Source organism: Lithobates pipiens, unplaced genomic scaffold (assembly GCF_037356315.1).
Source record: "Lithobates pipiens isolate NorthernLeopardFrog02 unplaced genomic scaffold, aLitPip1_a1.2 Scaffold_28, whole genome shotgun sequence".
NCBI lineage: Eukaryota > Metazoa > Chordata > Amphibia > Anura > Ranidae > Lithobates > Lithobates pipiens.
In genome coordinates this window covers 134,462,199-134,488,939 of record NW_027507789.1, presented here as the reverse complement: position 1 = coordinate 134,488,939, position 26,741 = coordinate 134,462,199, and the positions used below count along the sequence as shown (strand labels likewise).

Below are 26,741 nucleotides of genomic sequence, written 5' to 3'. Positions count from 1 at the left end.
CATATCATTTATATATTTGGATATATACTTAATATCATCTCACTGTCATCTATAGAGGATTTTTCATATCAAGTTTTTTGTCAAGCGCACAATGTGACCTGGTTTATTGCACTTTAATATTTATGCACATTGTCTGAGCTTATTTAAACATGCAGTTTCACATTTTAGTTTATTTCTGTTTTGGTTGTCACTTGAGTACATGTTAATTTAATTAGATCTAAGTAGTCGGAGCGCAACACCATTTCTTAATCACTATCACTTAATCTGGGGAGGGTGTATACCCCTGCCGGTGTTTTGCTGCAACCCCACTAGTTTTAGGACACATTGGTAGGCGCGAGAATACTTTTACTCTCACCATCTCAACTGTCGCATCTGCCAGGTAGGCTACTGCCCTACCAATTACCTTTAAAGAGTCCAAGACTTGTTGACACATGATCCATTGGTTTGGTAACCCGCATGTCTGCGTTCCTCGCCAGACAAGCCAAAGCCAAGGCAGGACTCATAGCCTCTGCACTGACTTCCCAGGCCCTGTGCAAGAGGGTCTCCGCAAGTCGATCCACCTGGTCCCTGATGTTGCCAGCATCCTCAAATGAGAGGGCAGATTGCTTGGACACATGAGCCAGGGAAGCATCTAATGTAGATGTCTTTAAGAATCTCTCTTCCTCTTCCTCCTTGAAGGGGCACCCACATTTTTAACTTCATAAGTTTTCTTTCAGGCTGCTTCCACTACCTCTGGATGATTTTCTTAAAGTGGTTGTAAACCCTTACAAACCACTTTGACCTACAGGTAAGCCTAGATTAAGGCTTACCTGTAGGTCCAAGCAATATCTCCTAAACCTATATGGTTTAGGAGATATTTGCCCGAAAACGGGCACCGCTGTCTACGGCGCATGCGCCGTAGACAGCGGCGCGCAGGCGCACTGAACGCGGCAGTTCCAAAAATGGAGCTGCCGCATTTGTAGACTCCCGTGCGCATGCGCGGGAGTGACGCCATCGCGGCTTCGCCGAATGACAGCGGCGGAGCTGCGAGACGCCACCAGCAAGATGGATGCGGCGGACTACAGGAGACAGCGCGACTTCGCTGGCTCCTGTGTCAGGTAAGTGACACATAATGGGCTACTATGCGATGCATAGTAGTCCATTATGCTTTACCTTTGCAGGGAAAAAAAGAGGAAGTAAACTCATCAGGGTTTACTTCCTCTTTAAGGGCCTGATGGACCGGGAGGACCTTGAATTGGGGCTGAACCAAGCCTCTATACACACTATTGTGCAGACACCTGTGCTGCGGGTTCCTGAACCTCTTCTGACGCATACACTGCCCTAAGAAGGCCCTTCATATCATCGGTGGCAAAGATATGTTTGCCTGGTCTGGAGTTCACCTCCTCCCGACTGTCCTCAATGCCCTCATCAGAACTGCTCTGATCGGAGGATTCAGCCACCGCCTCAGAATCCTGAGAGGGGAGAGGTTTCAGGGGACCCGGATGTCTATGTCTGCTACCCTTTGCTCGGTTAGAGGAGGGGCTCTCCTGGGAGGAAGAACCCTCTCTGCTAGTGTGAGGTTCAGAGTCCCTAGATTTGAGGGTTGCTTGGAAAGCTTTAAGGGTCATCAGCATCTCTGACTGAATGAAGAGAAAGTCTTTCATAACCTGAGAGGTTTCTTTTCCCGCTAGCTTGTGGATAGACTTGTAACAAAAGGGTTTAGAGTAATCCTGAGGTAATTTATCATTACAGTAGCTGCATTTATTAGAGCGGGAAGGGGCTTTAGGGTGGCTGACGACCACCTGGGCAGTACTGTCCTCCCCTATAAGAGACACATATGCAAGTTAGAAAGCAATGCCCCTCTTGCTATGTCCCGCAGGAGTAAGAGTCGGGGTCCCCCTTCCCCATAATTACCCCATTCCAGCTTAGGTTGACTCACCCCCTGTGGTCTCCTCTAATGCTGTGGCCGCTGAGGGCCTCTCCTCTCTTTCTATCTTGTCATCACTGCCAGTGCTGCACTCCTTGCTGAGACTGGTGCTGATGATTTGGTAAGAGAAGGGTTTGGATGCCTGGCGGCTCCCCTCGCTGAACGGACGCCTGCTAGGTAGGGATGAGCCGAACACCCCCCTGTTCGGTTCGCACCAGAACCTGCGAACAGACCTAAACTTTGTGTGAACTTTAGAACCCTATTAAAGTCTATGGGACTCGAACGTTCACAATCTAAAGTGCTCATTTTAAAGGGTAATATGCAGGTTACTGTCCTAAAAAGTGTTTGGGGACCTGGGTCCTGCCCCAGGGGACATGGATCAATGCAAAAAAAAGTTTTAAAAACGGCAGTTTTTTCAGGAGCAGTGATTTTAATAATGATTAAAGTGAAACAATAAAAGTGTAATATTCCTTTAAATTTCGTAGCTGGGGGGTATCTATAGTATGCCTGTAAAGGGGCGCATGTTTCTGGGGCTTAGAACTGTCCCTGCACAAAGTGTCATTTGTGCAGGAAAAAAAGTCTTTTAAAATCACTTGCGGCTAAATTGTCGGCTCCCCGTAATACAGAGAACACTCAATGAGTGTTCTCTGTATTAGCCGACAATTCATTCATTCATTGATTAAAAAAAAAAAAAAAAAAAAAAAAAAAAAAAGCGTGGGGGTTCCCCCAAATTCAATTACCAGGCCCTTCAGGTCTGACATGGATATAAAGGGGAACCCCGTGTCAAATTTAAAAAAAAAATGACGTGGGGTCCCCCTAAATATCCATACCAGACCCTTCAGGTCTGATATGGATATTAAGGGGAACCCCGCATCAAATTTAAAAAAAAATTGACGTGGGGGTCCCCCTAAAAATCCATATCAGACCCTTTATCCGAGCACGCAACCTGGCAGGCCGCAGGAAAAGAGGGGGGGACGAGAGAGCGGCCCCCCCTCCCTCCTGAACCGTACCAGGCCACATACCCTCAACATTGGGAGGATGCTTTGGGGGTCTGTGACCCCTCAAAGCACCTTGTCCCCATGTTGATAAGGACAAGGGCCTCATCCTCACAACCCTGGCCGTTGGTTGTGAGGGTCTGCGGGCGGGGGGCTTATCAGAATCTGGAAGCCCCCTTTAACAAGGGGACCCCGAGATCCCGCCCCCCCCCCAATGTTTGAAATAGTAAGGGGGTACAAAAGTACCCCTACCATTTCACAAAGAAAGTGTCAAAATGGTTAAATAAGACAAACACACTTTTAAAAAATTCCTTTATTAAAAATGAAAAAAATAAAAAAAAGATTCCAGCGGTACTAATCCACTCTTGCTATCCAGCGACGGATCTCCGGGGTCCAGCGATGGATGATCATATCCAGCGACGGGGAATCTCTCAGTCCAGCGCTGTCCATACATCCTTCTTCTGTCTCCACTCCGGAGACACTGCAGAGAGCCCATCGCTGACGTTTCTTATATTAGGAGGGCGGGGCCACCCGTCACCTGACCCCGCCCCCTCTGACGCTGGTGAAGGGAGCCAGGGGTTCCCCAGTGACGTGTGGGTGACCCCGCCCCCTCTGATGTAACGCAGGTTTCCGTTACATCAGAGGGGGCGGGGTCACCCACACGTCACTGGGGAACCCCTGGCTCCCTTCACCAGCGTCAGAGGGGGCGGGGTCAGGTGATCATCCATGATGATCATCCATCGCTGGACCCCGGAGATCCGTCGCTGGATAGCAAGAGTGGATTAGTACCGCTGGAATCTTTTTTTTATTTTTTTCATTTTTAATAAAGGAATTTTTTAAAAGTGTGTTTGTCTTATTTAACCATTTTGACACTTTCTTTGTGAAATGGTAGGGGTACTTTTGTACCCCCTTACTATTTCAAACATTGGGGGGGGGGCGGGATCTCGGGGTCCCCTTGTTAAAGGGGGCTTCCAGATTCTGATAAGCCCCCCGCCCGCAGACCCTCACAACCAACGGCCAGGGTTGTGAGGATGAGGCCCTTGTCCTTATCAACATGGGGACAAGGTGCTTTGAGGGGTCACAGACCCCCAAAGCATCCTCCCAATGTTGAGGGTATGTGGCCTGGTACGGTTCAGGAGGGAGGGGGGGCCGCTCTCTCGTCCCCCCCTCTTTTCCTGCGGCCTGCCAGGTTGCGTGCTCGGATAAAGGGTCTGATATGGATTTTTAGGGGGACCCCCACGTCAATTTTTTTTTTTAATTTGATGCGGGGTTCCCCTTAATATCCATATCAGAACTGAAGGGTCTGGTATAGATATTTAGGGGGACCCCCACGTCAATTTTTTTTAAATTTGACACAGGGTTCCCCTTAATATCCATGTCAGACCTGAAGGGCCTGGTAATTGAATTTGAGGGAACCCCCACGCTTTTTTTTTTTTTTATCAATGAATGAATGAATGAATTGTCGGCTAATACAGAGAACACTCATTGAGTGTTCTCTGTATTACAGAGACCCGACAATTTAGCCGCAAGTGATTTTAAAAGACTTTTTTTCCTGCACAAATGACACTTTGTGCAGGGACAGTTCTAAGCCCCAGAAACATGCGCCCCTTCACAGGCATACTATAGATACCCCCCAGGAATATTACACTTTTATTGTTTTACTTTAATCATTATTAAAATCACTGCTCCTGAAAAAACGGCCGTTTTTAAAACGTTTTTTTTGCATTGATCCATGTCCCCTGGGGCAGGACCCAGGTCCCCAAACACTTTTTAGGACAGTAACCTGCATATTACCCTTTAAAATGAGCACTTTAGATTTCTCCCATAGACTTTTATAGGGTGTTCCGGCTTTTCGAATTTGCTGCGAACAGCCCAAATTGTTCACTGTTTGCTGAACAGGCGAACAGGCAATGTTCGAGTCGAACATGAGTTCGACTCGAACTCGAAGCTCATCCCTACTGCTAGGTAAGGAGGGAGGAACAGGAAAACGGCCCCTGAAGTTTTGGTTACCCCACTGTACCCAGGGTCCTTCAGCTCTCAGGGGGGTTCCTCCCAAGACCTCCCAGGAAGGGCAAGCCCTACTGGACCCAAACAGTTTTGCTGTGGGGAAACACAATCAAGAACAGAGGAGCACAGGGAGGGGCGGGGGTTTTAACCACTTTGTTGATTGTGTTTCCTGTCAGGTGGGAACAGTCATCTGTCAGCGTGCCATCCTAGAAGACGACTTGAAAAATAAATTTCTTTCTTCAAATGTACTGGTTGCACTTCAAAGAACCAATTTCTCTCCTTTCCATACATACAAAAGGATTTTTACAAGATTGTTTTTCACCAGACATGCAAGCCCAGGATTTAGTACAATTACAGTAGTTCCATCTCATCACTCCCCAGCCACTATTTTTACCCTGCAGAGTTTTCATAGAATCAGTCAATATTATTCACCTTGCTAGGTCTCCTAAGAGCATGAGGCCTGACTCCAGAGGTTCTTTGTGTGAAAATATCTGTAAGAATGTAATAAAGTGGAGAGAAGAGGACATGTATCACACAGGTGTATAAACATACATGCTTCGATCACTGATGAGCTTCTTTGCTCATTTTTAGGGTATATTTAAGGTGGATTAAAGTGGAATTCCAGTCAGTCAAATGCTAAGCCTAAACCTGCCCCCCTATTCTATACTTACCCAAGTGCGGAAGACCATCACCATGCCAACATCCAAAATATATACTCAAGGATTGACCAAGTCAAACATTTTTTTTTGCTCTTTACTAAACCGTCACGATGATGCAAAGGTTTCTTTTGACCTGGAGGAAGCATGCAGATCAAGAGTTGCGATTCATTTTCTGCATGCTTGATTTAGAATCTAGATCACTAATTCAGAATATATTGAAATCAGCCTCCAGGTTTCTTTAAGTATAGGTTTCTTTTAAAGCGGGGTTCCACCCTAAAGTGGAACTTCCGCTGATTGGAACCCTCCCCCCCTCCGATGTCACAATTGGCACCTTTCAGGGGGGAGGGGGGTGCAGATACCTGTCAAAGACAGGTATTTACACCCACTTCCGGGCATAGACTCCCACTGGAGTCTATGCCTCTTCCTGTCCCTGCTCGCTGTCTGCTGGGACACACATGGGTCCCAGAGACAGCGCGGACAATTCCTATTGCGCTGCGCGACTCGCGCATGCGCAGTAGGGAACCGGGAAGTGAAGCCGCTTCGCTTCACTTCCTGATTCCCTCACCTAGAATGGTGGCGGCAGCAGCCGGGAGCCGAGCGATCGATCGGCCTCGGCATCGCTGGACCCCGGGCAGGTGAGTGTCCATTTATTAAAAGTCAGCAGCTGCAGTATTTGTAGCTGCTGGCTTTTAATATTTTTTTCCGCAGTGCAGTCCCGCTTTAAGGAAATTTTCAATTGTACTAAATCTCTCCTGCAGCATTTTCTTTTGGCCTTTTATATAATAAAAAAGTTATAGTGTGGTATCTATTAAAGCAATGTTTTTATGTTTTGTCACATTCAATCAGTAATAATGAAAATATCGCAAGCCTTCCAACTACCTACACACTACAAATTCCTTATCACCCCAAGGTGTATTACATGTTTTTCCAGAGAAATATACCTTTGTGTGTGTCTCAGTAGCAACTTCAGTTGCTGTCTGGTTGCCGTTTCTCCTTTCCATTTTATTTTTTGTTTATCATTTTATTGTAAGCTGCATTGGTTTTCCTTTTAATTTGGTTTAAATAAAATGGGGAAAGTTGGGAATTTGTACTTAATAAAAGTTTTTAATACATATGTAGCACCATCTAGGTTGCTAGATAGAGGTCAATAGGGTTTTTTGACAGAGTAGGAAAATGTAGGCAGGCCTAGCTGCTAGCTAGGCCTGTTTGTTTTGATCTGGGTAGAGCGTGGCCCATTGTAGAGCTGGTGATTCACAAGCAGCACCATTAAGACCTCCCACATCTTTCCAGAGTGCTCTGGAACTTTCTGAAAAGAGGTGAAGAGCGGAGGTGGAGCCTTTTGGGATGTTCTAAGGAGCCCAGACCAATCCCCAACTTGGATTGGCAGGGGACAGGCCTCCTAAAATACCCAGGGTCAGCTCCCCAGTCTGGGGGGGGGGGGGGGTGACCTTGGGCCAGGGGTCAGCTGCAGACGGAACCCTCTGAGAGTATGTGGAGGTGTCCTGGACACGAGGCAGGGGAGCAAGAAGAGGGCAGGAGAAAGTACTGCCAGGCAAATCTCCAGGGAGGAACAATAGGTCACAGCCAAGAGGGCTGGTGAGTGATGCACAGTCAGAAGGATTGGGGAGCCATGCCTAAGAGGACTGAGAGAAAGCAGTCTGGGATGGGTGCAGAACCACAAGAGTGGACTGTGGAAGTATGGGCAGGAGAATGGGGCAGCTGAAGCCATGAGGGCTGGCAGGGCCTGAAGAGGTGGTGCTGTGAGCAGTAGCCAAGTGTAGGGCAACTAGCACCAAGGACTGTCATATTTTTGCTACACCTTAGGGATCCTAGGTCCCCACCAACAAAAGGGAACTTTCAAGGCCTAGCTGACCCAGTGTCAGGTCTAAATCTGTGCTAGTTGGTCCTGGAGGAACAAGTAAGTGATGTGCTGGAGTTAAGGGGGAATAGTCTGCAAGCAAGTGTTGTGCTGGTGTGAAGACTGGACTGTATATACAAGGAGTGTATATAATTGGTCCCATGTAAGTATTCTACAATTCAGTAGGCATCCCATATTCCCTTATCCCAGCCAAATTAATTCCTCTCAATAAAAAAACAAAGTGTATGGACTGTTTCCTGTCTAAAGAATGACTGGAAATTGTGTGCCTGGCTGGGCAGAGTGACAGGTGGACTACAACATTCAGCAGCCCTCATGAGGGTACCTCTACATTTGAGGACTCATTCAGGATATCCCTCATGGGATGCCCAGGCACGTTATGTGACCAGCCCAGGGATATAGACAAGATTGCCTCAGTCACTTCCACAAGTTGGGCACGGGAGCAGGGAAGTCAATTGGAACTGGCTACAGTGGGGAGAGTGCCCGGAAGTGGATGGGCTGAAAGGGAGGTGAGAAAGCCGACGAGAAGGGTTGTTCCAGAGCAAGGATCTTACATAATGGACTTGAGGCATGAATGTGGGGAAGATTACACCTATGTCCTGATAGAATGGCAAGAGAGTGTACCCGCTGAATCCAGAAAAGATACTGTGAGGTTGGCTGAAGGACTAGAGCAGGGGTGCTCAACTGACAGTCACTACCCCGGATGAAGACTGCTCTAGACATGGTTCGGTGAGTCCTGTGCCAGAGGAGGCAGATGCGTCTGTTATGGGAGTGCCCCCTGCTTCTTTATATATGGACATGAGCCAGCTAGTTGAGAGTCTGATAAGGAGCACCAATATCTCAGCAAATCAAGGGTATAGGAAGCTACAGCTTTTCAGGTCGCACACCCACCCCAGCAGAGGAAGAGGTATTGGAGAAATGGATGAACCAACCATCTAAGCAGTTGAAGAATGGACTGTACCGGAGGCAGTGAAGAGACAGAGAATAAGTGAGAGTCTCAGAAGCCGGGCAGCAGATGTCATTCGAAGTTTAAAAAGGGGAAAGTCAGATTGTGTAGCAATGGATTACATTGAAGCTTTGTGTCCTGTTTATGGGAGAGTAGAAAAGATACCCCACCTGATGTACAAGTTTGAACACACTCACCAGTGTAGAGGAGAGAGACTGTCTGCTTATGTTGTCAGAGTGGATCGAATCCTACATCAGATAATTAAAAAAAAAAGGGGTTGATCCAAAAAGAGGCCGATAAAGTCAGGCTTGAAAGAATTCTACAAGGGGCTCAACCCAATCACCCAAATGTGATTTGCCTGTTGCTGAAGAGGACACAGGTGGCTCCAACCTACCCAGAATTAATGAAGGTGGTCAGAGAGGAAGAAGCTTTGTTGGATGAAAAGAACCAAGGGTCGCGAGAGGGGGCTAAGGTCCCCTCCAAAACAGAAAAGGTGTCAGCACAGCCAGTTCAAGAAGTGTACAGTGATGAGGAGTCAGAGTGGGGGGCGTATCTTAAGACCCCCCTTGTGCCGCCTGTTCCTGAAAACACTACTGTTAAATTGCTTACGCAAGTAGCTCAAGCATGTGATGGAAGCTCAAACCACAGCTCAGATGGAAAAGACTGACCCTAAAATATATTTTCAGTGTGGGGAGCCAGGACATTTCAGGAGGCAACGGCCTCAGAGAAGAGGGGAGCAAAACTTACTCACGGAACTGTTGAATGCACTGCAGCAGCCGTTGACAAATCAGAAGGTGGGAAACTTCAGGGGGTCTCAGTGAAGGAGCCAACTGAGAGCCACAAGAAGGAACAGAGCTCCAAGAAAAAAAAAAAAAATTAGAAGAAACGCCGGAGGGAGAGTTCAGAGCCTAAAATTCCAGTGTCCCTGAGGCCAAGTAACCCGTCACCAGTGTCAGGGATTCAGACACAGAGTCAATGTCTCATCACCACCTAAGACCATAGTTAGCTCCTCTCAGCACGGAGGTAGGAAGGACCCAGGAAAAGCCCTCATCCGGAAAAGTTCTTGGAAATTTGCCAGAAAATTTAGTGGGGCCATCCCCAATTGTGTCTGTAAAGGTAGAGGTGTGTTTATACCAGGGCACTGTTAGACCCCATATGAATACAGTTAAAAGGTTTGATCTCATATTATATGGTTTTGGTAAATCTGAAGACAAAAATCTGAAGAAAATCTAATAGTGTGTGTGGGGTCTTAGATACAGGGGCACAAGTTACCTTACTCTACAGGGATTTTTAGGACAAATATTTGAAGCGCATCCCATTAAGCAACCTTGAAGAGCTAGAAATGTAGGGAATTGGGACTGACAAGTTTCCATATGATGGATATATATCAAGATTGCTTTTGGGCCAGCAACCACTTGAAAAATGAAACTTTTAACACACTAGCCATAGTGTGCCCTAGGCCTTCCGTGGCTGAACAGAATTCCATGCTGAATGGTACCAACACCGACTTGGTGAAGAGGTTGTTGGCCAATGTTATTAGGGAAGATGACTTGATGCCCAATGGAGTCCACCCTCAGTTATGCCAGACTGGTCAATGAGTGATTAAAAAGAGCAGCACACCCCTGTTGAAGGAGTGGGATACCTGTGGAATCTACAAACCAAAGAGAGTGTTGCAGCCCGGAGAGATTGCTTATCTGAAGGCCTCTGGCTGTGCTTTGACTACGCTTTTTCTATTTACCTTTTTATTTTTATTTAATAAACAAGTGTGATTTAATTGTACTTCTGTCTTGGTCTGATTCATGGTTTCTGACACTGGTATTGTCAGATACCGATTTATCCTGAGGATAGGGAGAAGACTACATTCATTTTGCCCTCTGGGGTTTTATGAATTCAAATCAGATGCCACAGGGACTATTGAGGGCCCCAGCAACATTTCAATGATTGACGGAGAAATCTGTGGGAGACATGAATTTGATTGAAGTTCTGGTGTACCTGGATGACCTCAGTGTTTGGAAAAACTCTAGAAGAACATGAAGGATGACTGAAAAAAATCTGACGGGTTACATGAGGAGGGACTCAAATTATCATTGGAAAAATGAGAACAATGGACTCACCAATAGGGATGAGCTTGATGTTTGGGTCGAACATAAGTTCAACCTGAACATCAGGTGTTCGCCCGTCCAACGAACAGCAAGCATTATGGGGCATTTGTGGCAAATTCGTATTGCTGCATGATGATTGGCCAAAGGCAGGGTACCTTTGGCCAATCATGGCTCAGGGGGACCAAGTCCAAGCCCCACACTATATAAAGCAGATTACACGGCGGCCATGTGTAGTGTTGTTGGTGTGGACAGAGAGATAGCTTGATTTCGATTATTCAGTTAGTGGCAGTGTATTTGAGATTTCTGGAAATTAAGGTCAGCATGCAGACGGGCATCTTTATATAGAAGAGGTTTGCAAAGTCATGAAAAAAAAAACAAAAAAAAATGGTAAAGTAAATCCTAGGCCTTTTGAGGTTCTTCTGTCAGAAATGGGGCCATCAGACCCTCCCACTGTTCTTTTAGTTCCTTCGCGGACAACAACTCTCAAAGGTTGCAAGGTATGCCTTGACAGCATCAGCAGGTGTAATCTTCTGTAGGTGGTACGAGGCACATACCAAATTTGGTTCCACTAGCACAGGAGGTGTGAACCCCTTTTTCAATTCCACCAGAGCCGCTGTTTCATCTCCTGCTGGGCCACCTTTTGTGCTGCAGCGGCCTCTGTGACTTGGCGGTTAGTTTCCCGCTGAGCTGCATTGGCCTGTAGCAGGGCCTTTAACATTTCTTCCATCTTTAGACATTACCCGCTGAGTCCACCACGTGTGGGAGATTAGCTTGTGCGGATCACCTTTTCTGGACCACAACATCTGAACCAGAACCAAGTCTGCCACAGAGGCTGCAAAAACCCGGTCTGGATTCCGGTTCAGTCTCTTACAATTGAACGCATGTGAGGTGAAATATATCGATTATCCATTACCTCACCTCACAACCGTCACAATATACACACTCTGCCTTTAGCATAGATTATATATTTTGTGTTTAATCTATATTCAGTCAATGCATTAATATGTACACAAACACACACAGTTTATAGATACACACACACACACACACACACAAACTCTGTATCCAGTGTACCCAATATCTACAGTGCATTCTGTGGTGTACAGTTTTTAATACATCTCAGGCGTACACAGCATCTAATACAGTGTATACAGTGTCTACTACACTTCTGGTGGTGCACCCATATAGAATACAGTGCAGGCAATGTAAACAGTGTCTAATACAGTGTATACAGTTTCTACTACACTTCTGGTGGTGTACACAATACAGTGCAGCCGTAGTACAGTTGCTAATACAGTGCAGGTGGTGTACACAGCATCTAAATACAGTGTGTACAGTTTTTACTACACTTCTGGTGGTGTACATAGTATCTAATACAGTGTAGTGTGGTGTTGCAAAACAAAATATACATCATGTCCAGAAGGTCACCAAGGAGAGGCAGATGCTCACAGGCCACTAAAAGAGGGCAAGCAGCCTCTGTGTCTACAATCAACAGTGCTGGTCATGGACATGGTGCATCCTTTGCAGGTGATGGTGGGGCACGCTTGTCCTTTTTTTCTGCTGCTGGCCGTGTTATTAAGCCAGAGCATGCAGAAGAGTTGGTGGAGTGGATAACAAAGCCGTCCTCATCCTCTGCCACCCAGGCTCAAAGTAGTTTGCATTCCAACGCAGTTACCAAAGTGGCCTATTCCCCCGACTCCTTGTCCACAGTCACTCCTACCTTAGCCCTACCATCATGCATGGAGGAGTCCCTAGAATTATTTGACCACAGTGTCGGGTGCATGCTGCTGGAGGATGCGCAGTGATTTGAATGCTCCGATGTTGGTTCCCAGGTTGCAGAAGGAATTAACGTGAGCCTAGAGAGAGGGGGTGCCCAAGAAGGACAAGAAATTGGCAGTCATGTTCCACCAGCTGCAACATACTGCCAAGTTTTCTGGCAGTATGTGAGGAGCAACTGCAATGAGGCAGGATGTCCTCTAGGTGGCAGCCATCCTATTGCATCACACTGCAGAGCTCCGCAGGTGCAGGGCGCTGCTGATTACCCGCCGACTTTTAAAAGTTCCTTGGTGTGGGCCTTTTTAGACACGTGTGCAGCAGATCACACCGTTGCTGTCTGAACCAGGTCAAGCATGGCCAGAACAGCAGCCGCTTGGGCACCACATGCTTGGCCAGACATAGGACGACCTGCCATGCAGTCCGTTGGCAACAGCACTTAAAAGACCCACATCAAAGAAAAAGGCGGACTTCTCCTTGCTCCTCATCTGGGATCTCCAACCTTACTATACCTCCATTCCTGTCAAAAACCTGCACCGAGAGGAATGAAGGTATAGCAATAGGTGTCCCAAGTACTTGCAGCCAATCTGCTAGCAGTACACCACCATCTGAATTTAGTAGGCAAATTTTCCTACCCCAGTTGCTGAACCGTAAAAAAAAAAAAAAAAAAAAAAAATTGGTCCCTAGCCATCCACATGCTCAGCGTCTAAATGCTAGCTTGGCCAAATTGCTAGCACTGCAGCTGATACCTTTTCAGCTGACAGACTGCCCACTGTCATGAATTTGTGGAATGTGCTGTACCTCAGTGGCAGGCTTCAAGGTTCCAAAACACCATTTCTTTTCATGGAAGGCCGTTCCGGCTCTCTACCAACATCTGAAAGGCAATGTCTTGGCCTCCTTGGACAGGGCGGTCAGCAGTAAGGTGCATATTACCGCTGACTCATGGTCCAGCAGGCATGGGGGGCCCCCATGCCATTTTTTTTAAAGTTTGGGTGCGGGTTCCCCTTAATATCCATACCAGACCCAGGTAATTGACTGGGGGGGAGGCATGCCATTTTTTTTCAAAAATTTTCATCTATATTGCCGGTACCCGACAATACGTTACAGCCGCAAGTAGTTTTAAATTACATTTTTTTCCTTTAGAAATGTAATTCTGCTGTGGCATTGTTCAAAACATGGGAAAAAAATAGCTATTTTACAGGCATACTAAGGACACCCCCCAGGCATGATATTTAAAAGGAATATTTCCATTTTATTGTTTCACTTTAAGCATTATTAATATCACTGCTCCCAAGAAAGGCAGTTTTTAAAACTTTTTTTGCATTGATACATGTCCCCTGTGGCAGGATTCGGGTCCCCAGTGGAAGACTTTACCTGTACGAGCTACTTCCATTGGACATTTACAAAGTCAGGGACCCCTGGAGTTGTTGTGTATTGACTTCCTGTACCAGGAACTTGTCACAGGTAGAAGTAATATTCTATTGGTTACTGACCATTTCACCTGGGAAGCCCAGGCCTATTCTGCTAAAGATCAACAGGCCATCACAGTGGCAAAAATCCTTGTGGAAAAATTATTTCTTTATTACGGCTGCCAGTCATAATTCATTCTGATCAAGGACGGGATTTCAAAAGCCGACGATTACACCAGTTGTGCAAGTTGTTGGGCATAAAGAAGTCAAGAACCATGCCATACCACCCTAACACCCTGAACATGCTGGGAACTTGGCCAAATGAGAAAAAAACACTGGGGAATTCATATCGCTGCAGTCATCCATGCGTACAATTGTATTGTGAGTGATGCCACTGGATATTCACCATATAGGCTTATGTTTGGAAGAGAGGCCAGTCTTCCAATTGACCTAGTGTTAGGAACATCTGTGGACAACACTTCACTGGCTTCCCACAGGGGATACATGGAATGGCTGCATAAGAATTTGAAGCAAGCCCATCAGAAAGCCGTGGAACATACTGCTACCAAAGAGCTGAGAAATAAAAGGAATTTTGATCTGAAGGTGAGAGTGCAGTATCTACAGCCGGGAGTTTGGGTGCGGTTAAAGAATTTGGGTGTGCCTGGACGCACGTCATCTACAAACAGCTTCCTGGGTTTCCAGTTTATCAAATTAAACCTGAAGGAAAGCCAGGTCTTCTGAAGATGGCACCGTAACCATTTGCTTCCACTGTCTGATGCTGTCCTGGTGCCTCAAGTTTCTTCTCTGCCCTTATTCAAACCAACCCCACCCAGGACGTCGACGACTCGCCCTCTGGTACAAGAAAAGGAAGAGAGTGAGGATGAGGAAATAGTGCCCTACCGAAGCTGATACAGAAACCGAATGGGTGGAATAAAGAACAATACTGCCAATAGAGGTGGAAAAATCACTCAATCTGGAGGTGGATCTCTCATCATAACCCAGGAGAATAGACACTGTCAAAATTGAGAGTGCCAGTCTCGTTTTGGAGCAGGGTGTAGAAGACTTGATTGGTTTTGCTCATGGAGATCTACTTGTGCCTGAGCCCAAGTGCCACACAGAGAAGGAATTATTGTTGGGTGGAGAAGATAAAAAAGAGGAAGTAATGTGCTCAACTCTCATCCTGTTAAAATAAGCTGGCCTTTCCATTCTAAAGTCTGGTCCTGCAACCCCGTGTCTAGAACTTTTATCAGAATCTCATGATCTCACTAATATGAGAAGTCCTGAAAAGAACTCCACTCCAGTGCCAGAGGTTCCTATCAGACTAAGGAGAAATATACATCCCCGGGCAGACTCACCTACAATACTTTAGGAGAGAACTCTGATAAACTGATTCCCACCATTCAAAGGCAAGTTCCCATGCCTAACTTCGCTACCGTTTATTTGGGTAGGGGGGAGACCCTGATGTGACCTCTGATAGCCATGGATGGGACATGGCTATTGCCCTGGCCTGCCAGAAAACTAATTATGAACTAAATGAAAAGTATATATATATATATATATATATATATAGTTTCAGCAGAACCCAGATGTGTGCCAATACTTACTGAATTTAGATTGTGTTGTTAAGTATCCCTGCCTGGATGTAGCCAGAAGCTGGATATCCGTGCCTGCAATTAGGAGACATTGTGTAACCTTACTGTTTGAGAGTTGTTTCCCTCTAGTTTTGAGTTCAGACTCTAAGCGGTCTTATCTGGAATGCAGAGATTAAGCATCTTGGAACATGTAGTTCAGATTAATTGGATTTGCCCTCTAGTGAATCGTAAGGAACTACAACTACCAGATGGCTGAGAACAGAATGCTGGAAGAGTCAATAAAAGGGTCTGGTTGTGGCCCAGCTCGCTCTCTTCAGACCCCGACCTGGATATGTGAGCAGAGATTCCGTGACTGATTGTTGTAGCCGTCGTGGCCTGCAAAAGCGGAATCACCATACAGAAATTCAGAGGAACGCCTGCGGGCAGCATTCCCTTCCCTGTCTGGTAGCAGCCTTGAGGCTGCCCCTGTACCATCTGTCCTGTATTGGCATCAGTCAAAGCGCGGTGCTGTGGAGGCTGTACGCCATCCCTTGAGCCAGGTTCCGGAGCGAGAGCTTGCCAAGTCGTAATCATAATCATCTTTCATTCCAGGATTGGTGAACGGGCATCAGCCCATTCTTTTGTAATAGACAATGCATACAGACACCATTGTCTCTATTCATTACCTGTTGCCTATGGTATCAAAGGATAAAGCAATTCATCCACATAGACACTGTATAAAAAAAGGACATCACCATCTCCATTCACCCCACTGTTAATTGTAGTTCTACAGGATACAGCACCATTGAACCAGCAGTCACTGTTATTTCATCTGCATCTTGCTAACACGGGAAGAGTTTGTTCTTTATTTAACGTTCTCTTTGGACCCTGGCCATTGTGTTGAGGGACAGAGAGGAAAGGCCTGGCAGAGCTAAAAGCCATTTCTCTGCCCTTCTGCTGTCTGTTCACATAGGCATTGTATACGCATAGTTGTGAAAAAGTATTGTTAAAATTCAGACAACTTTTCTACAACAGACCTTCCACCACCCAGACTAGAGCAGCTGGATACAGGCAGTGGGTCTCCTGATGCTTGTGTCCTGCCGGGAAAAGGAAAGCCCAGAAAACTGCCCAGGTTTTCTTCATTCTAGCAGGAAGTATAGATTATAGTGCATAGTTGATCTGGAGTGGGGTCTGGATTATCCTTTTGTCCCTCCCGAGACCATGAACATTGTGGAGAACTCTGGTGAAAATGACCTGGTTTGGGAGTATTTGCATATCCCAAAGCCTCTGTGGGTGCCAGAATATGAGGAGACATGACATTTTAATTGATGACAAGAGTTTACTCTGCAAATGGCTCTCTTTGATCTAGACCCTATTCCCCTGGCCTACGGCATTCCTTCCTGCCATAACACATATCCTGATAGCAGTACATGTAACCCTAGCACATGCATGGAAGGATCCACAACCACCACCTTTTTCCTCTTCCATCTCCACCATTAATAACCACTGCTGTATGGAATTTCTTCTTGCCAAAACTCATCTGCAAGGTGACAAATTCCTTAAACACTGGTCTCCGTGGCTAGCTCATCCCAGAAGCATTGGACCCACTTAAAGTAACATCCTCTTTATACAGGACTAAATAGAACCTATTGTGTTTTCTTGCTCAAAATTTACATTTACCATATTCCCCCACATATTAATGCTGGGAAATATTATCCTCTCCAACTCTTAACTTTTCTTTTTTTCCTTCTCCCTACCCCCCCCCCCCCCTTTTTAACTTTAATGCCACCCCTATCTGGTGATTGGTGTTGAAGTACCATATTTGTTCTAGTATGTATGTACACCTTATTACAACTTGCAAGATGTCAGTGTACTGCTCTATATGTTTGTAAAGCCATTCAATGGAAAAACACTTCTCCCTTCAGTGCACTCATTTTACTTTGTATTTCCTTTATTACCTCAATAAAACTTTTTGAAATATACCCCCCCCCCAAAAAAAAATATATAAAAAACAGAAACACACACACACACACACACACACACACACACACACACACACACACACACACTAGTATAGGACATGTTCCAAGGGGCAACTTTAAATGTACACTAGCCTATCACCACCATAATAAATATGAGACACACTACAGGTCTATATGTTTCTCAGATCAGGTCAGCTTCTTCAGAACCAAGATTCATGTTAATTTTCATAGGTCTGAGACTGTCATAAACCATTTCTGCATGTGTACGCCAGCAGGATGCTCAACTCCTTCCTTCTGCTGCATCCCCCATTCAAGCTCCATTGCCCCTGCTGCTGTATTTGTCACTTCTGGTACCCCGTGACATCACAGATAAAATAATACCAAACTGGGTACAAAAAAACGCCCATCAGGGCGAAACAATACACCCAGCCAAAAGTCTACAGCTGACCGACAAACTCTGCAGACAGAGGAGTACACAACAACAAAACACATAGCACCACAAATGGCACACAGCAACCACATGAACTCAACACAGAACACCACAACCAGACTATCACAACAAAAAAAAAAAAAATTAAGAAAGCTCAATATAAATACATTCCCTGATATAGTATCATTTGATATTTGCTCAAGGTTTGTGTTATTGGTGTACCACAACATTCATGAGAACTACACTGAGAGCCCCTGTGGTTTCAATCGTGTTTACTGTGTTTTGTGTATGTAGTAATCTAGGGTGTTGATAAAAATAGATACATTTATATAGTCTTACAGACATAACCAGCCCCTTGAGGACAACCATAATGCAGATGAAGCCCGAAAATGTAATTGCTCTAAAACAATGAGGTCTAAATAAAATTGTAAAAATATTTTTATGTTGTGAGGCATATTACTTCGACTGTAATCTTAAAAATATACATTTCATTTTTCTAACTCCAAAAGATACAGAGGTGTGGTTTAAGCCAATGAGCTCTGAAATAATAATTTTACATGTCGTGTTCTGTCTATAGCATATTGCTTGTAGCGCTGACATGCTTGTTTATTAATGTGTGTTTCCAAGTAATAATCAAAAGTCTATGGCCATTTCTATGGCTTAGTATTTGGGGCCATCTAGCGGCCAAATACTGGTACTGAACTGAAATGTTTATTGCTTTGAAGAAAGCAGAAAAGACATATACAGGAAGTGACTGCTGTTTTGATCAGAAGGTTGACCCTTTTACCCAGGAGGCCTGATGACCTACCCATGAACATTTTCTCTGGCAGTGCATGCTGGGTAGGACATAAAAGGACCCTGAGCAGCCATTTTAGGTCTCTTGGGATCGCATGGCCAGCCTATGAGGATCTGTGTGAAGGTTCTCCCGGAGACCAGGCACATAGCCTTGGCGGAACGCAAATCTCGCTTGTTTGTGCAAGTGATCTGACAGTGCCAGAGAGACAGTGACCAGATTGGAGAGATCCAGAGACACTCGTTTGAGCATCGGAGGAGCGGGTTCACCCAGCAGAGCGGAACGGAGCGACGGGCCAGCTGACAGATAAGCAAGCTGCAGTCACCGGACCAAAGCTACTACACGGAGCTCCAATCCAGTTGGTGAGCGGGTCATGGCCCACAGTTTATTAACTTTCACACGCAGTTAGACTCATACACAGGCCTCACTGGGATTTATAGTTCCAAGGAGGAGGAGCAGAGCAACTGACACTGAGCAGGCTTGAGGCCTACCTACTCTGATATTCCAAGTCTTGTAGTATAAGTACTGAAGTTATAGCAGAAGCACCTTTACCTCAACTTAACCTACTTTAACCTGTGGATTACAAATCACAAGGAATTATTTTAGCTAGCGAAGACCAAAGACCAAGTACTTTCGCTACTTAGTGAGATCTCACGCATAGCTTAAAAAAAAGTAAGGGGAGCTCCCGGGTATTTATCTATATGTATATTGTTTGATATTGTTTATATTGAATTCCATTGTACTGTCTTTCTATGTTGGGATGACTGCACAATTATTGTAATCACCTCTTTGAATATTTTTGCAGTAAAATACACTGTTGTTTAAGCATCCAGTTGTGTGGCGTACTGTTTTCTCCCAGCAGGTGGAGCCAGTGAATCCTGAGGTTACACTACAGGTACCTTGCATTGTATTATATCGTATTGTATTGTATTGCACCACAGCTGTTTCAAGGGGACTGAGCCAAGTTAGTGGGGTGTTAGTAGAGTGCAGGACCAAATCAAATCAGCCGCTCCTTTGGGAGTCAGTGCTACATACTTATATTGTAGTCTGACAAATATAATTTTTTATGTATTTTGCTCTTCCAAAGCAAAAATGGGGATGTGGTAGAAACAATACCTATGCTGTCTTTAGCATATAACTTCTATTTTAAAGCAGTGTTTCAGCCGTAAAATTATTTTTTTTAAAAGTCAGCAGCTAAAACAAAAGTAGCTGCTCACTTTTAATAAGGAGACTTACCTTTCCAGGGAGCCTGCGATGTCAGCTGCTGAGGCTGACATGTCCCTCGGCTCTCGGGTCCCAGCACTGCCATCCTCACTAAGGGAAACAGACAGTGGAGCCTTGCGGCTTCACTGCCTGTTTCCTACTGCGCATGCGCAAGTCGCACTGCGCTTTGTGAATGGGACACACTGTGTTAGGGAACACACAGTTCCCAGAACACAGCGTACCCCATTACCCAGAAGACAACGCGGAGAAGACCGAATATCACAGAGGAGCAGGAAGAAGGCAGATTAGGAAGACTGCCTAGCAACAGGGACTTCTGGCAAGGTAAAAAAAAAATTTTTTTTCAATATTTTTTTTTTTTTTTTTTTTTAAGAATATTAATGCTCTTTTTTTTTTTTAGGGTGGTCCTCCACTTTAATTACAAAACATTGTTTTGTTGTCCTCCAAAGCTAAATGGGGAATGTGTTTTAGCCTATAAGGTCTACCTGAAATGGTATATTTTCTGTTTCCCCCCCATAAGTATTTTTCTGTCATTGCATTGAACTATTATCTTGTTATTATTATTCTGATGCACGCTGACATCCAATGGTAGATAGAGCCACTACATCTTGTTTGTTTATAATTTGGTACAGCCCTCTGTTTCTACCTTCTTGTTTGGTGCTAGTTGGTATATTCCTAGCTGGAGTCTCCCTGTTTCTTCCATGTTGCTCCTCAGTTAGTCAGTGTTCACTCTTGCAGAAGGAACTTCTTAAACTTCAAAAGACTGCAAAAATCCTCTGTACTGCACTGAAGTTGTGTTGGATTCAACTTCTTAGCTGGCTGTGGATGGTGCCAAGTCAGCTGGTGACAATACGGTTTGGACAGACTGGGTCTATAATGGTATGGCAGTATGTACAATATTCCTGCACTCCGTTTATGTGGCCTGAAAGGCTGCACATCTTGTGTCTTTTTAAAAGGCAGCATGCGCAAACTCGCAGAATTCTATTTGTATAGTCTGTACAATATTCTCTATCCTGTAATTATATATATATATATATATAGCGGGGATGAAAAGCTGCATGCTGTGCATCCCTTATTAAAGAGGAGCTGCACCTAAAAAAAAAAAAAAAAAATATTAAAAGCCAGCAGCTACTAATATTGCAGCTGCTGACTTTTAATAATATCACACTTACCTGTCCCAGGGTCCAGCGATGTCGGCGGCAGATGACGAGCGATCGCTCGTCTCGCTGCAGCCACCGCCGCCATCCTCTGTCAGGGAATCGGGAAGTGAAGCATGAGGGCTTCACTGCCCGGTTCCCTACTGCGCATGCGCGAGTCGCGCTGCGCTGGTTCCCCGCTGTGTCTCTGGGAACCGAAAGGTGCCGATTGTGGCACCGGAGGGGGGGAGGGATAATACTAGCGGAACTTCCCCTTTAGGGTGAAGAACCGCTTTAAATGCATCCTACTCAAACTACTCCTACAATAAGGCTGACTTTTAACAAATAATACCCTCTAAATTATATTTCATAATAAAACCTGCCTCTCTCCCTCTTGCATTGTGGCCTTGCAAAACCACTTTGTTAAAGAGGAACTACTGTCTGCTTACATCATTTGTAAAAAAAAAAATCTTTGCCATTCTGAAGCTTCCCTCCAACCACTTTGCATATTATTTTATATATACTGTGATTCTGTACTTACCAAATATGCTGCAGAAATCTCCCTCCACTGAGTCTGGCTGTGGGCAGTTTAAGCTGCCTGTTCACTTCCTGGGTTTAAACAGAGGCACACCTCCAACCCTGCAGCTCTCATTGGCCCTCTTATAACCCCCCCCCCCCCTTCCTGGAAAACGCTCACCAGACAAGAAAGAGGGAGTGGGCTGTAGAAGGCATTTCCTGGCAGAATAAAAATGTTTTACTACCCAAAGTTAAAACAACAAGGGCAGATTTAATAGATGGAAAGTTGAAAAGATTACTAAAGGTCCACTTCAAAGTGATTGTAAAGTCTCCTACATGTTATACTCCCCCCCCCCCCCCCCCTCTGTGCAGTTGGGTTTTGAACAGAGTGGCCTGCATCCTCCTCTTCTCAGGTCCCTCTTCACTGCTCCTAGCCCCTCCCTCCTTTGAGTGTCCCTCAGTCAGCAGCTCACTACAGGGGGCACCCAAACTAAGTCAGAGCTCTGTGTATCCATTTCCTTTGACAGACGCTGGAGCCAATGGTGCTGCTGCCCTGTCTCAGCCAATCAGGAGGAGTGTTCTGGATGGCTGAGGGGATCATGGACATTACTGGAAAGAGAAGGGGCACAGGTAGGTTAAATAGGGGGTGCTGGGGGGGCTGCCACACAAACCTTTGCTTTTACAACTCCTTTAAGTCACAGATTCTCATGGCTGCATCCTTCAACATGACACAGCAGGACAAGCTCAGTGCCATTTTAAGAGCATTATAGGCCCCTGGACAATAGTGCACTGGGGCCCTACCAACAGCGGTAGTTGAGTAAAGGTGGTAGCGTTGGTACTTGAGGGGGGTGGCAGTGGTGGTACCATCCTCTCCCACCACCTGTGCCTCTTATTGATCCTATCCCCCCCACCACTGATCTCATCCCTATCCCCCTCATTACTTACAACAGACGGTACATGGGGCACATGGGACACTAGTGATAATCATCTTCTTCCATTGCTCCGTGGTCCAGTTCTGATTCTCACTAGCCCATTATAGGCACTTTTGGCTGTGGACACGGGTCAGCATCAGCAACCTGACCAGTCTGCAGCTATACAGCCCCATACACAAACCGTGTGCTCTGTGTGTTCTGATACCTTTCTATTGGAACCAGCATGTACTTTTTCAGCAATTTGAGCTGTAGTAGCTCATCTATTGGATCGGACTACACAGACCAGCCTTTCCTGTCACCGGTTGTTGGGCTTCCTTCTTTGGACCACTTTTAGTAGACCCTGACTACTGGGAACATCCCACGAGAGCTGCAGTTTTGGAGTTGCTTTGACCCAGTCATCTTTACAATTTGGCCCATTCCATAGTCGCTCAAAATTCTTCCACATGCCCATTTTTTCTGCTTTCAACATCAACTTCAGGGACAACATGTTCACTTGCTACATATCATATCCAACATTTTGAGTTGCCTTCGTAATAAGATAATCAATGTTATTTTTTAAGCACTCAGCATAAAAATTGTGCATCTGCTTGCCACATTTGTGATGTCATCAACCCCTTTCAGTTCACCCTGGCTCCCCTTTGGGCTTCATGTACACAGGATGTTTTTAAAACCTCTCCTGAATGATTTAACTTGGCAGATAGTAACCCATGACTAAAACGTCTGTTTTGCTGCGTTTACATGCCACATTTGCGCCTAGAAGCGTTTGAATGTTTAATTGTTTTTCAAAATAGCTTTTTTTTTTTTTTTCAACTGCCTCTGAATGCCCGTTTACCAGCAGCAGTGTACAGGAGGACTTAGAAATCACTGAATGCCTAGGGGGGCAGGAAGAATTGGCAATCCTATATCCACTATGATTGGTCACTGTTGGTGGGAATTGAAAGCTATCTTTGACAGCTCATTGTGTGCCAGGAGCATGCAGTAAGCGCCCTCCCAGCAATGAAACATCAGCCACTCAGCGGTGCATATGTGCGATTCATGCGCGTTAGAGTCCACCCTTTTGTTGCAGCAGAAATAGGTTATTAAATGGTACCACAAGCGCGACTGGGTTTTTTGTGCATATTGTAAATGTGCGCAAATTTGCGTTTTTTTTTTTTTGCACGTATTCACAAAGCGCTATAGCGCGGGTGCAGCCTAATGCCCACTACACATGATGAGATTATTGGACGAATGAACGTCTGCATGCTAATCTCAGATCAAATCTGATGAGTTTACTAAAGTCACGAAAATTTGCGTACGACAAAATAAAAATTCGGAAGTCATGTCATGTGTTGTAATGCATTTGTATTGCATTTTTGATCGACAGCTGTACTGATTATATGAAAATTGTACACATTTTTTTTCCCCATGAATGTTCGATCAAATAATATTGGATGAACTGTCCTGATTGGCTCGAGAAAGCTCTGTACTAACGATCAGATTATGTAATTGTGACCGGCTCTCAATGGACAGATCAAGAAACGGCAGATTGCTGGATGTTTACCCCTAAGCGGAAGGCGCCATTGGACCCTATTGGGCGTCTTTTTGTGAGTTGAGTGCATAGGGTGACCAGTGGAGGGCACTGTGGTATTCACTTTAATTTGGACTGTCACCATTGGATATCATAGGCACTTGCACTAAGAAGAGAGCACTTACAGATAAGAATTGATGAACCACTACATCACATTTACCACTTCTATCAACTCTTATTTATGGACTTATGTTTTAAATCATTTTCTTTGCACAGTTCATAGTCATTTTTGAGATATTGATTTACACTTATTTATTCATCCAGTTGCACCCAGCAAGCAGCTGTTGGGTGAGGTAGCGCTCACTATAGTTTTGTCATTTTGGTTATTCATGTGGGAACACATTTTGTGTTGAGCAGAAGCACCTCTGTTATTTATACCCGTGGTAACATTTTCACACACACAGAGCGCACAAGTTACTTTTAATTTATCCTCAATGGAGCCGGTTCACACAGGTCCGGGGTGGCCGTGGTCCAGATTGCAGAAGGATCCTGTGCGTGTTTAGGTGAATCACACCTGAACCAGTGAACAGGGGCGTATCGGACCCCCCCCCCCCCCCGCTGGGAATTGTGGCAGCACATATATGAACCCGGACTAAAGCTAGCCTTAAATCCTGCTATATGGACCGCTATGGCCCAATACACAAATATTTGCATCCTAGGGGATATTTAACCACTTGCCAACTGCTGCACGTTGATATACGTCGGCACAATGGCAGCAGTGGGCAAATGTGCGTACCTGTACGTCCCCTTTAATTGGCGGGGCTAGCGCACCCGCCGTGTACAGCATGACCGTGCCTACGGGACCCGCAGTGGTGTCCTGGCAATTGTGTCAAGGAGCCGCAAAACAGGGAGAAGTAAACAAGGCATTTTCCTGGTCTGCCTAGTGACATGACAGATCACCGCTACCTGTCATCGGGAGCAGAGATCGATGTCAAGTCCTAGGTAGCCCACCCCTCCACAGTTAAAATCACTCCCTAGGACACACTTAACCCCTTCCCTGCCAGTGTCATTTACACAGTAATCAGTGCATTTTTATAGCACTGATCACTGTATAAATGACAATGGTCCCAAAAATTGTGTCAAAAGTGTCCGAAGTGTCCACCATAATGACACAGTCACGATAAAAATCGCCATAAAACTATCCCCTATTTTGTTGATGATATAACTTTTGCGCAAACCAATCAATATACGCTTATGATTTTTTTTTTTTTTTAACAAAATTATGTAGAATACATATCCATCTAAACTGAGGAAAACTATTTTTTTATATATTTTTTTGGGGGATATTAATTATAGCAAAAAAAGAAATTTATTGCATATGTGATCAAATACCACCAAAAGAAATCTCTATTTGTGAAAAAAAGGACATCAATTTTGTTTGAGTGTAACATCGCACGATTGCGCAATTGTCAAAGTGACACAGTGCCGAATCACAAAAAGTGCTCGTCAGGAAGGGGCTAAAATCTTCTGGGGCTGAAGTGGTTAAAGTAATATAAAACCACGGGTTGATGATGAAGTTGATCACAGATGAAAACCAGGAATGGTGCAGTAAAATCTCCAAAATATGGTGGGAGTATTTGGAGTCAGCCCTATACATAGTCATGCCTCCGAAAGGCATATACGTTGTGCAAAAAGCATACCATCCATGAGGCTCATCGTTTTTATTTTGGAAGAGTCAACTAGTCCCGACTTTAGGAGGTCCTGTAGCATTTCTATTATCAGCATTGTAAGTAAACAATATAATAGTTCTAGTATACAGAATGTAAGCTGGTTAGAATGCAGCACCTATAGTGATAGCAGAGCATGTTATCAGATAACACTCCTTAGTAAATGAAGTACAATCCTACCTGTATCCTCCTGTCTGTAATCTTAGGAAGCAGACAGCACAGCTTCCCCTTTGATTGGCCACAGACAGCCCATGTGACCGCCACTTCTGCACACAGTGCCTGCTGGGAGGTGTAGTTTTCTTTGTCTCCATGTCAGGGATGGTGACCTATGAGGAATGATGTGTAGATCACCCTATGGTGGTGTCTCTGCTGTGGTCCTCCAGCCCTGTGCTCCTGTGTGGGATCCTGTATAGAAGGAGGGTGTGCTGTGTTAGAAATCAGCGGTGGAGACACAGGAGGGTGGGGGGACCCAGCTTCCACATTCTCGCACTTCACAGCGGATGCTGGCTCTTAACCCTTTCATCCCTAACTGCAGCTCCTGGTGCCTGTGTCTATTAACTCAAAATGGGTGCATGCTACCAACTCTTTATTTCCAGAATTAAAACCGTGAAAAAAATATACCCTTGAAGTACATAAAGAATTTGTCATTTCTGATTTGTACACCTCTGCCAGACAGCACAGTCCTGGGATGTTATGTAGGAATAAATAAAGTTTAAAAAGATAAATAATTAGGCGAAGGACCAACAATCCCTCCCGACTTTCTGAGATGGAAAAAGGGACACCTAAAAGCTGGACATCAATGGATCAGAATATGGCTGGTTCAGCAGAAGCTGGATAAATTTCAATTGTGTGTGTGTGTGTGTGATTGCTCCCATTTGACTGAAGTCAATCTATTAATCGGTTTCTGTTTGAACAGGCTTGGAAACATTTTCATGGGCTGCAACTGCTAATCAGTGTGTCCACTGTCTATACAACGACACATCATAGAGGACGCCTTGCCTTGTGTGGATGGGCAATCCAGTTTTTTTTCCCTTTTTTCTTTATCACTAGCTAAATATCGTCTATGGCCAGCCTTAGGCAAACAATCCTACCATAGCTCGCAAGATCCAAAAAAAATGTTGGTTGTACCCACAAGTGCTCATTTTTTCCACTTTTTTTTTTCTATATAATGGATTTTCAACATGGCAAATGCAATAATTTAGAGGCTAGGTGATGTATTTGGTATAATACAGCACTTTTCACTATAAATAGTC

The 26,741-nt window shown here is 45.0% G+C and overlaps 1 protein-coding gene across 2 annotated transcripts in view; it reads right to left on the bottom strand.

The window, feature by feature from the left end:
* Positions 1-25,939, bottom strand: part of LOC143935605 (uncharacterized) — a 101,483-nt gene extending 75,544 nt beyond the window's left edge. Inside the window, exons 1-2 of one of the 2 annotated variants that reach the window (XM_077459593.1) lie at positions 25,669-25,939; positions 5,341-5,399 (exon numbers count right to left, since the gene is read on the bottom strand). The gene's annotated coding sequence lies outside the window, so the exon portion shown is untranslated. The remainder of the gene's footprint in view (positions 1-5,340; positions 5,400-25,668) is intronic. The other variant, XM_077459591.1, reaches the window with a different exon arrangement.
* Between the last annotated feature and the right edge of the window lie 802 nt (positions 25,940-26,741).